The following is a 12264-nucleotide window of genomic DNA, read 5'->3' as shown; positions in this document are numbered from 1 at the left end:
CAGATTGCTCTCCAGAAAGGTTGTATCAGTTCACAACTCCACCAACAATGCATTAGTGTTCCAGTTTGTCCACATCCTCTCCAGCATTTGTAATTTTCCTGTTTTGTCCTCTTAGCCAATCTGACTGGTGAGCTGTGGTACCTCAGAGTTGTTTTGATTTGCATTTCTCTAATCAATAGTGATTTAGAGCATTTCTTCATATGCTTATAGATATCTTTAATTTCTTTCTCTGAAAACTGCCTGTTCATATCCTTTGACCATTTATCAATTGGGGAAGTTAAATTAATTTCAATAAACATTTATAAGGCATTCAGTATTTTAAGGTACTGTGCTAGGCACTATGGGCAGAAGATAAAAATTAAAATTCTTGCCCCCAAGAGGCTGTCATTCTACTTGTAGGAAAGAACATGTACACAACTAAATTATTCAACACAAAGCAACACAATACAATTTCAAGAGGGAAAAAGCACAAATAATGGGTAGTAGGATCAGGAAAGGGCTTATGTAGCTCATAAGTTGTACTTTAAAAGAAGAAAAATATAAAAACTGGTAGAAATAGAAATTGTTTTGAAATTTATGTTTAACTAGTAAGAACGGCATGTAGGTAACCCTCCTCCCCACCAGCACACTCACACACACGTGTGCACATACACATACACACACAAATGCGAATATGTTGGACTGAATACCCCTGGAATTGAGGTTCAATCATCATTCATTTGAAGTTCTTATTTGTATCAGGAAAATGCCATGTAGACAAGGCAGGCTATGGTGGGACAAAATTTTGCTTCATATTTGATCAAATGGTTTCATGAAAAGGGTCAAATTTGAAGGAAGGTTGCTAAGAATATTTCCCATGTTTGCTCTATGAAATTTCTTGTTATGTTTATCTTCATGTAGGACAATATCACAGTGACTTTAGGTATACCTGAATGATTATGTAGGCCAGCTCCTCATTTTATGGAGGATTGTAATTACTTAAAAATATTAAAAATGGGGTGGCTAGGTAGCACAGTGAATAGAGCACCAGCCCTGGAATCAGGAGGACCTGAGTTCAAATTTGGCCTCAGACACTTAACACACATACAAAAAACTAGCCATGTGACCTTGGGCAAGTCACTTAACCCCAATAACCCTCTTTTAAAAAAAAGCAAAAACAATATTAAAAATGTTATGCTTTCCACCAATAACATTAAGCAAAATAAACCAAATATGGATTAAATTTCTAAATAAAATCCTAAATTCCACTATTTGGATTTTGACTGGGGAAAACTATTTGTCCACAACATAACATTTAATTTGTGTTTTCCAAGTTTGTGTGGTATGTTTGTATGTGTGCAGGTTCATGTGTATGTGTGCATGTGTGTGTGTACTTAGGACAATATAAAATAATATAACAGTGCAGCAAACATTTATTTTTTATCTAATGAGAACACAGCATTGTGCTAGTGGTTGGTGGGGTGATGTAGTTTAGATGATACATGGTCTCATCCTCATCCTCATCGATCTTATTTTCCATAGATAGTAAGTTACCATTATATATATGTAAAAATATACCCATGTATTTGTGTACATATCTATCGATTGATAGATCTATTGATCTACCTGTCTTTGTATATGAGATTTTTTCCCAATGACCAATGAGACTTGTAAAAGTAATGAAATTTGAAGATTCCTTTGTGTTGGAGAGCTGAGAGGTACTTAGCACCTAGTTTCAAATTAAGCCTCTGTTAAAAAAACAGAAGGTATGATCCCCTGTTACTGACATAACAGGAAGGGGCTGAACAGGGATGAACTATACCTTATTTAAGGAATAGCACAAACTGGACAGTCAGAACTTCTTGGGATCAGCATCTGGAGGCAGAGCAGCTGCTGCCAGAGAGAGAAAGAATTTTTCTCAGTGAGCATCTGAAGGTTGGGCTGCTGCTGTTGGACTAGAACTTCTGTGGAGAAAGTGATTTTGATTCTGAGAATGGGAGAAAGTGATTCTGATTTTGAGAATGGGAGAAAGTGATTTGGATTTTGAGAAGAGAGATGCTGAAAACTTCCAAGGGCCAGCTGGAGCTGCCAGAGGAAGCATGACTGTGGTGTCGGTGCTTTGTCTGTCTGTGGCTCTGTTAAGTTTTCTGTTCCCAGGAACAGAGACTGTGAAGGATTTGAGATGGACTGGACACTGTTGGAGCGGGAACTGCACGGGGAGCTGGACAAGGAGCTGGGAAACGTTTGCCTTTGAACCCAGGTGTAATGTAATGCCAAGCAAAGGCAACTTCCCAAGGCTCAAAATACCAGCATAGGTGCTCTCCATTTTATTCAGTGACAAACCAAGAACAGAGAAGATCAAAACATGACATCATTCCAAATACAGCATTTACTAAGTGTGATTAAATAATCTCCAAGGACTACCCCACCCCAGGACCTTCCATTCATTCAATCAATTACAAAGTCCCTGTTCTAAATACTTCTCCACCCCTAGGCTGTACCTTCATTTAGTCCACCACAAAGCCCCTCTTCTCAAATGGAGATTAGTTTCCAATCTAAGTAAAGTACATTCATTTGTTCAACCACAGAACACAAAAAGGTCAAAAGTTCCCCACCCCTGGATCACAATTGAATCTACCCCAGAGTTACATCAAGTCTAAGCACAGCACTTAATACCCAAATGGAGGTCTTTTCTTCATCTTGACATGAGGCAAGTTCTCAGCAATCTTAGTTCCTAGGGAGACAAGGCTTAGCAAGGCCACAAGATACATTGCCAGTCCCTTCATTAATTCATCCTCTGTCTGTAGAACAGTCCTAGAACCCCTGAAAACATTAGCAAAACCCTCTCCCAGGATTTCTGTAAACATACAACAAGAAAATCCTTCTTCAGGGCTTCTGAACCAACAGAAAGGTTCCCAGACCCCTGCCACCACAGCACTGTCCTTCACCAGTGGACAGTATTCACTCTCTGTCTGCAGGACAGTCTCAGGAGCTCTTAGCCAACAGCCAGGTTCCAGGACTTCTTCAACAAAAGGACTGTCTTTTACCAGTGGACAAATCTGACAAAATAACATCAAAACAGACAGACAAAGTACCAGCAAAACAGCCATGTCTCCTCAGTCCTTTGCAGCTCAGGGGGCAGGTCTCAAAAGTCCAGGGCAATTCAAAGTGGCCCCCAGCAATTCTCTCAGTCTCTCTCTCTGCCTCCACGAGGTGCTGCTTCCAAAAAGTTCTTCTGCCTCTCTCTTGTCTCTCCAAATCTACGTCACCAGCTCCTCCCAGTTCAGGACTTTCTTTTCACATCAACAAGTCCATCCCACAGGTGGGATTAACAAGCTCTGGGTTTTAACACAATCAATTTGAAAACCAAGCCAATACAGGGGAATCTTTATGTTCCATTACTATCACACCAGGTGACAGTTTGGTGGATTCAGATAGGACCTACCTGCCTTGAGTCAAGATGAAAAAACCTCTCCATGGATATTGAGTAGTGACTGATAAAATTGTAACTTACTTGTGACCTAAGGGTAGATGGCCTGTGTATTTTCCACGACTCCTTAAGAGAGTACTGAGTAGTGACTGATATTGTAACTTAATTTCACCCTACAGGTGGAGAACTTTGACTATTGTTTTGTATCCCTTAAGGAGGCCTTGCTTCCTTAAGGACGAGTAAACTAAGGATTAAGGAGGCTCTCCTCCTTAAGACTGATTGAATTAAGGATGATTGAATGATTGAGTTACTAAATGACTGAATTACTAAATGATTTGTACTTTGTTGAAAACTGTGTGACCATTTTGGTGAAAACTATGTGGCCATTTTAGTGATAAGCTGTTGAATTGTGAGATGGTGAATGCTGTATTTTGATTTTCTGTGATAAGCTGTAACATTCTCAATGCTGTGCCTTGATTTTCTGTAAATGTTTTGCTCTGATTTGTTATTGAATAAATAGAGAGCTCACTTGAAAGCTGTTCACAGTAGCAGTCTTCATGGAAAGCCATTCTTGTGGGGCTTTACAAGACTATATATTACTATAGGAATTGAGTCATATCAATCTTGACATTCTTAGCATAATTCAAAATAGAAGATTGAAGAAAGTTGCAGCTAAATGAAAGGATGGTTCAGATACTCAATGGATAAACAAAGCAAGTGGCTATAATACATGCAAAGGCAACAAAAACCAGTTTCATGTGGCATTTGGCCATCATTTATTGTAGTGCTCATGATATGCATGTGCAAAAAGACTACTATGAAAATAATTGTAGCTCATATATCTTTATTTCGGGAGATGAAGTGGTAGATAAAGTCTGTGAAGAATTCAATAAGATCCCTGGAATTAAACCAATTTGCACTTTGACACAAAAGTAGGAAAAGGTGAGGATGGCTATTATTTTAGAAGGTACAGGTCATGAATAAGAAATGAAAGAGGCCAGAGACCTGTAGTCTATAAAGATGGCTTATGCCTCCATGTCATGAATACTTTTAGTGAGAAGATTAGCAGGGGCAAGATATGGTGAGCATCAAATAACATAATAAACAAGGAATAGATTATATTTTAGCAGACAGGAAAAGACTCATTACTGAAGTGACAAGCATATGTGTATGTACAGACAGAGCACTGATTCATAAGTGCAAAGATCAGAATTAATGTAAGGTTATAGGAAAGACTAATAATGAAAAAATAAATGGTATGTGATTAAAATAGCTTAATTCTGACCTATTTTTAAAAAGCTGTTAATGACAAAACATGGGTAATGGCTGAACATCTACACTGACATTATACAGAAGTTTGATTAATGCAAATCCATTGCTAACAAGGAAACTAAAAAAAATCTAAACATTACCTTAGCAAATATATGACTTAATTGTCAGTCAGAGAATGGTGGCATCCAAAGGAAGCACTACACATGTACCTTTAAAATATTATGTGAAGATGGTTGATGAAAAATTACGAGCAGCTTTTCCTCATCAAGCAGAGAGAAACAGCATGGGATAAAATAATTTTAAAGAAAGTTAGGCAAAAGAATCCACCAATCAAAATCATCCCCAAAATATTCAAAGATGAAAAGAAAAGGATAACAGAAGATTTTAAAGACATTAAAAGCTGTTTTTGATAGAAAAGACTCTGTAGAGTCTCTTTATTCTAACATCACAGTCCTGCGTGTGCTTATAGACAAGATAGAAATGATCCTAAGTAGAAAAAAGATGGGAAAAGAAGCTAGATTAGTCCAAGTGTACCTAAAAGAGCTATGTCTTGGAGGTGAAACAATATTGAGAGAGCTGAAGGATCCTTTTACAGGGTATGTGGAGTAAAAAATTTTAAAAACAAAGAAGCAAAAAAAAACCCTCAGACCTTATTTATAAGAATATAGAAAAGTATATATAGAAAATATATATTTATATATAAATATATATACATATATATTTATATATAAAGATATATATATATATATATACTTTATATATATTTATATAGAAAAGTAAGTAAAACGATGATAACTACTGACCTATATGCTTGCTTTTTTACATCTATATAGAATTTTAATAATCATCTGGCCATTCAGGAAAGGCATACTTAATAAGGATACTTGATTTAAAACTTTCACAAATCTTGTCCATCCTAAGCACTACACCTAAATGATTTTTATGCATAAATATGACCATGTGACTCTCCTACTCAAATAGCTTCAATAGCTTTTTATTGCTTCTAGGATAAAATATAAACTCATTTATTTAGTTTTAAAATCCTGACTATTCCTCCAGCTTCACAGAATGTCCCATTCTTTTATAAATATATAGTTCAAGCACTATTTTCTCCATGAAGCTTTTCCTAATTTCCCCTAATTGTAACTGAATTCACTCCCATGGTACCTTGTATTTAACAACTTTCTATATATTTGTATTTATTCTTTGAGACACACACATACATATTTACTTATATTCCTCATTATAATGTCATTTCCTTATAAATAGGGATTTTTTTTTTCATTCTTTGTACCTATATTTCCAATGCTGAGCACAATGACTGGAATACAGTAAGAATTTAATAAATACTGGCTGATTGATTATTGAATAATAAACAGTGGGCTGTATCTTTACACTCTTGCAATTAACTGGAAGATATAGAGAATACAAGATCTTTTCTGGATTGTTGATTATTAAAAAGGTTTTTAAGTTATTAGAATAAAATTTTACCATAAAAGCTCTCTTCCATCAGGATGTCTCCCATTTATATATCAAGGTTACTCAAGGGACTGTGAAGGAAATAACCACAGAAATAACCTTGTTTAATAACCCATCTGATCTCAATATTAGGGGAGGTATAAACTAAAGAGGCGTATGCTCACCAGAAGTGTTTACCATTCTGATAGAGATTCAATACAGAATTCATGCTGAAGAAGGAATTCTATAGATTTTAAATTTCTACATATGCTGCTTTTTTTTGTCAATAGCTTTGTCTCATTTGAATCAAGCCCCAGAATACTACAGATCCTCCTGGAAGTATTTGTGACCACTCAAAAGTGTTTGGCCTGACTATCCACACAGACAAGACCAAGTGGATGAAGAATGTCTATTGTAAAACTATGTCATGCAATTGAATGGAAACCCTGTAACTTGTCTATCACTATGCATATATGGACAAACATAACAAATGGACAATGATTTGAATCCATAAATGGATTCATAAATTTGGATCCATAAATGGAGGAGGAAAGTAGGCTGGAGAATTTTCAGGAAACTGTAAAGCTCTATTAATGACTTCAAATTTCAATTTTCGGTAACTGAAAAACAATGATCTTGGGGTGGAGGAGAGGGGGCTTGAGGGGAGTGTTGCAACAGTAGGTATTGAGAATAGACATTTTCACAGTGTGGCAGAAACTGGGCATAGATCAGCATCTGACACTGTACACCAAAATAAAGTCCAAATGCATAATTTAGATATAAAGGCTAATACTATAAACAAATTAGGGGATCAAGGAATAGTTCATCTGTCAGATTTTTGGAGAATGGATGAATTTGTAAGCAGACAAAAGATAGACAGAAAATGTTATGAAATACAAAATGCGTAATTTTGATAACATTAAATTGAAAAGTTTTTGCACAGACAGAGTCAATGCAAGCAGGATGAGGAGAGAAGCAGAAAACCTGGAAAGTGTTTTTACAACTAAGGTCTCTGATAAAGGCTTAATTTCTAAAATATATAGAGAACTGAGTCAAATTGACAAGAATACAAGTCATTGCCCAACTGATAAATGTTCAAAGGATATGAACAGGAAGTTTTTTTCAGAGGAAGAAATCCAAGCTATCCAGAGTCATATAAAAAAAATAATCTAAATAGCTATTGATTAGAGAGATGCAAATCAAAACAACTCTAAGGTACCACACAGCACACCTATCAGATTGGCTATCATGACAAAACAGTAAAATGATAAATGTTGGAGAAGATGTGTGAAAATTGGAACACTAATGCATTGTTGGTGGAGTTATGAAGTGATTCAATCATTCTGGGGAGCTATTTGGAATGATGCCCAAAGGGCTACAAAAATGTGCATACTCTTTGACCCAACAATACCACTTCTAGGTCTGTATGCCAAGAGATCATAAAAATGGGAAAAGGACCCATATGTACAAAAATATTTATAGCAGCTCTCTTTGTAGTGGCCAAGAATTGGAAATTGAGAGGATACCCATCAATTGGGGAATGGCTGAACAAGATGTGTTATATGAATATAATGGAATACTATCATTCCATAAGAAATGATAAGCAGACAGACTTCAGAAAAACCTGGAAAGATATATATGAACTGATAATGAGTAAAATGAGCAGGAGCAAGAGAACATTGTACACAACTATAGCCACATTGTGCAATGACTAACTGAAGGACTAATGAAATATTAAAGATTTCCCTGTACATATTGGCCTACATAACTATATATGTTATCCTTTCTCCTTGGAACAGGGGCCACATTCCCAGGACTAAAAGGTCAGATTATACCTGGTCAATTTCTCTTCCTGGATGAGTTGGTCACCCTTCTAGGATTATATGGAATCAGTCCTGTGTCCTTTTGACACAGATGTTTTGACATATCAATCATGGATGTCTTGCTCCTTTGAATTCTGGTCCAGTCCACCTCCCCAACACATCCTGTGCCGAGTCACATATGGATTGTGCTGATCCAATCAGGTGCTAGATTATGAATGGCTCCTGAACAAAGGCTATTGCACAAAGGCTACTGCACAAAGGCTACAAAGTACTGCTCCTGTGCTGAGTCAATCAGGTGCAATCATGTAGACTCTAGCACTGATACAATCAAGTGCTGTCATGTACAGCCCTGGAACCAAGATTTGAAATTATAATCTGGAAAAATTAATATTTTCTTTGGGGCTTCACTAATGGGGAGGACACTCTGGCTGAGGTGTTCAGTCAGGACTCTGGGTGATGAAATCAAGAGGCCCCCCAGCATATGAACCCAGATGTTGATGGCATATGAAAATATTTCTATTGTTCTTTCAAGTTTTATCTTTATATTTCTTTAATACTACTTTATATTATCCTTGTGTGTAGAATAAATATTACACTGATCCTAATTTGGTGTGAAGAACATTCTTTATACTGTGCAATCTAATCCTAAAAAATACTTAAAGCAGCTTCACATATCTCTTAAACAATAAATAAAATAAATAAATAAAACCAACAAATAAAACTAACTTTGATAGACTTAGCTCTTCTGAGCAATGTAATGATCTAAGACAATCCCAAAAGACTCATGATGGAAAATACTATCCACATCTAGAGAAAGAACTTTGGAATCTGAGTGCAAATGGAAGCATACTACTTGCGCCCTCTCTCTCTCTCTGTCTCTATCTCTGTCTCTGTCTCTGTCTCTGTCTCTCTCTCTCTCTCTCTCTCTCTCTCTCTCTCTCTCCCCTCTCTTTCTCTCTCTTTCTCTCTCTCTGTCTACCTCTTTCTCGCTCTCTCTCCTCTCTCTCTCTCTCTCTCTCTCTCTCTCTCTCTCTCTCTCTCTGTCTCTGTCTCTCTCTCTCCTCTCTCTCTCTCTCTGTCTCTCTCTTTCTCTCTCTCTCTCTCCTCTCTCTGTCTCTCTCCTCTCTCTGTCTCTCTCCTCTTTCTGTCTCTCTGTCTCCCTCTTTCTCTCTCTCTCTCCTCTCTCTGTCTCTCTCTGTCTCTCTCTCTGTCTACCTCTTTCTCGCTCTCTCTCCTCTCTCTGTCTCTCTCTCTGTCTCTGTCTCTCTCTGTCTCTCTCTGTCTCTGTCTCTCTCTGTCTCTCTGTCTCTGTCTCTCTGTCTCTCTCTCTCTCTCTCTCTCTCTCTCTGTCTCTCTCTCTCTCTTTTTTGTTTCTACTTTCTTGTGGTTCCTCCCTTTGGTTCTATTTCTTCTTTATAATATGATTAATATAAGAATATGTTTAATATGAATGTATATATAGAGCCTATATAAGACTGCATGCCACCTTGAGGGGGGGGGAGAAAATTTAAACTCAAACCTTATGGAAGTGAATGTTGAAAACTAAAAATTACTATTAATTTTTAAAAAGTTATTAAACTGAGTAACTCTTTGACCCAGTGATACCATTATAAGGTTTATACCTCAAAGAGATTAAAGAAGGAGAGAAACTGTTTGTATAAAAATACTTATAGTAACTTTTCTTGCATGTATGTGGTGGATAGATTACACACTAAAGGGGTACTAAGGCTAAGTATGTTAATGATGTCAGGAAAAAAGCAAGAAAGGTCTCCTATATATTGTCTGGAACTCCTCTATTTAACTTACATGAGCATATGGACAAGAGTCACAACAAATGGGTAATTGCTGATAAGCTGATATCTATAACACTGGAAAAAGAAAAATTGATGAGATCACATTCATTGAGCATTTATTGGAATAAGTTAGCATTATATGTGTTATATAATATTATTCCATATTATTATCCTATATAATTATTTACTGACTACTTTTTATATACAAAGAGTTAAACAGCCCTAAAACATTGACATAACATCTCATTCTAATATTCCATGGATCTGTGAAATCTTACCATCTGTAAATATCTAACCAATATGAATGAGTCTTTCAGATTTTCTGTGTCCAAAATAATTCACTTTGGACAACATGGTAATAGGACTCTCGACACATTGTTAGGATAGTCCTTGATTATTGGACCTGTGTTCAAGAACTCTACAGCCTTATGACCTGCCAGAACTCATGTTCTTCTGAGTAATTATGTCACCTCCATGTGACAATGAAGATCAGGGATGAGAGAAATGATTTTTTTCTTATATTAATAACAAATTATTAATTGAGATTAATATTTCTTTTCCTATTTCCTCATTTAGAAATAAACCCCTTTAGGTTATATAGTCAGTCTTTGAAGGATATTATTGACCTCACCCAAAAATTTACCTCAGTTAGATCTTATCCCATGCAACTAGAAAACCTACAAAGAGAATCTAATCTAGGTGAATTCTGGACCATTGTGTTCTACACAGGCTTGGGTGGAGGATAGATCCTTTTGTCTAGATTGCCTAAGGCTGTGGGGTGTTCTGGGACATAAGGAAAGTCATGGTTTCCCCAGCCCCTCATTAGAATAGGTCCACCTTTCATTATAATATTCATTCTCTCATTAATTGTTAACCAATTAGAGTTTATTTCTGACTTTTGGGAACACCCACTCTTCCAAGGGCAAAGTGTTGAGAGGCCTCCATGAGTCACCTTTAGTTTACAAGAGAAGGCCAAGTGACCATCCATTTATTAAATATTCACTAGCCATAATTAATAAAATGATTAATTACCCAGAAATTATGTCTTTTGAACTTTTCATACATCACAGGGATAAGACATTTATGGAGGGAAAAACAACTTATTTCAATATGAACCATAGGAAAGAGGTCACAAAATCATTCATGATTGATCACCAAGTAGCTAAAAAATTAGATTACTACCCACTAATGGTGATTCACATGGACACTAGTGATACTGTTATAAGGAACCTAGAAAGCAATTCCAAAGATTATGAAATCAGGCAAGAAACTAAAAGTGATAGCAACAGCATGATATTTTCATCATTACTATCCATTGCAAAGGAGGCAGAAGAGAAGGAAAATAATCTGAGAAATAAACAAATGGGATATGGATTTTTAGATCACAGTATGAAATATAGCAATAAGAGACTCCTGGACAGGGATGGAGCACATCAAATAAAGGCTAGTAAGAATATATGTGCCTAGAATCTGAAAAATCCAATGAAAAGGACTTGAAAACAAAATGCCTATGGATAAGGATGAGAAAGAGAACTACCTACCAACTAAGTGAAATGCAGCACTGAATGGCTACAATGAAAGAATGGAAACTGAGTCACCCAGAAATGTACAGGGCACAAAATACAAGAGAAGAGTCAATATAAAACCCATGGCCTCCGATGTCTGTACACAGGCGCCTAAGACTTAGGCAACAATACAAATAGGTAAAAATTAGAATTATATAGCGTTTTAAGATTTGCAAAATGTGTTACATATAGTATCTCATTTTATTCTTGCAACAACATTGAGCCCTGAAAGAGATTAAATATCTCTGTTTAGAGTCTTCTTGATGTTGCTTAGTTATTTTCAAGTCATGTCTGACTTTTCATGACCCCATTTGGGGCTTTCTTGGCAAAGATACTGGTGTGCTCTGTCTTTTCCTTTTCCAGTTCATTTTTACAGATGAAGAAACTGAGGCAAACAAAGTTTAAGGTTAAGTAACTTACCCAGGATCATACAACACTAAATTGTTTGTGGCAAGATTTGAAATCAGAAAGATGTCTTCTTGACTCCAGGCCCAGCACTCTATCCAATGCTTCACCTAACTGCCCATCCTCAGAAACATCCAGCTAGTAATGGTAGGATTTGGACTCAATTCTTCCTGATTTCCAGTAATGCAATCTATTCATTGTGTGAGGTCTAGATGAACTATAGATTCTCATATAGGAAACAAATCTGACTGAATCACTGAAACTTGGCAGGATGAAATTCATGACTAGAATGACTCCAAATAGATATGTCTTATTTAAAAGAAGCAGAATAGGCAGAGAGTTAGGTATAATTATATACCAGTTAATGTATACAATGGGAAAATAAAATAAACCAATGGTGAGAAGTGTGGTAGAGAGAACTTAGGGAAATAATGGAGGAAAAAATAGAATGGATTTTTCATTGGATCACTTGAACAGAAAGAGGAAATAGAGAAGGGGTTAAGGAAACAAATCAGGAGCTTGATACAAGTATCACAAAA

At 36.3% G+C, this 12264-nt stretch overlaps 1 long non-coding RNA gene across 2 annotated transcripts in view; it reads right to left on the bottom strand.

The window, feature by feature from the left end:
• LOC138165523 (uncharacterized) overlaps positions 1–12264 on the bottom strand; it is a 112985-nt gene that overhangs the window by 56943 nt on the left and 43778 nt on the right. The gene's annotated exons all lie outside the window — the stretch shown is intronic.

Source organism: Petaurus breviceps, unplaced genomic scaffold, assembly GCF_028583685.1.
Source record: "Petaurus breviceps papuanus isolate PSGF00001 unplaced genomic scaffold, PetGlider_PUasm1.0 213, whole genome shotgun sequence".
Lineage (NCBI taxonomy): Eukaryota > Metazoa > Chordata > Mammalia > Diprotodontia > Petauridae > Petaurus > Petaurus breviceps.
This window is presented reverse-complemented; position numbering and strand designations above follow the sequence as displayed.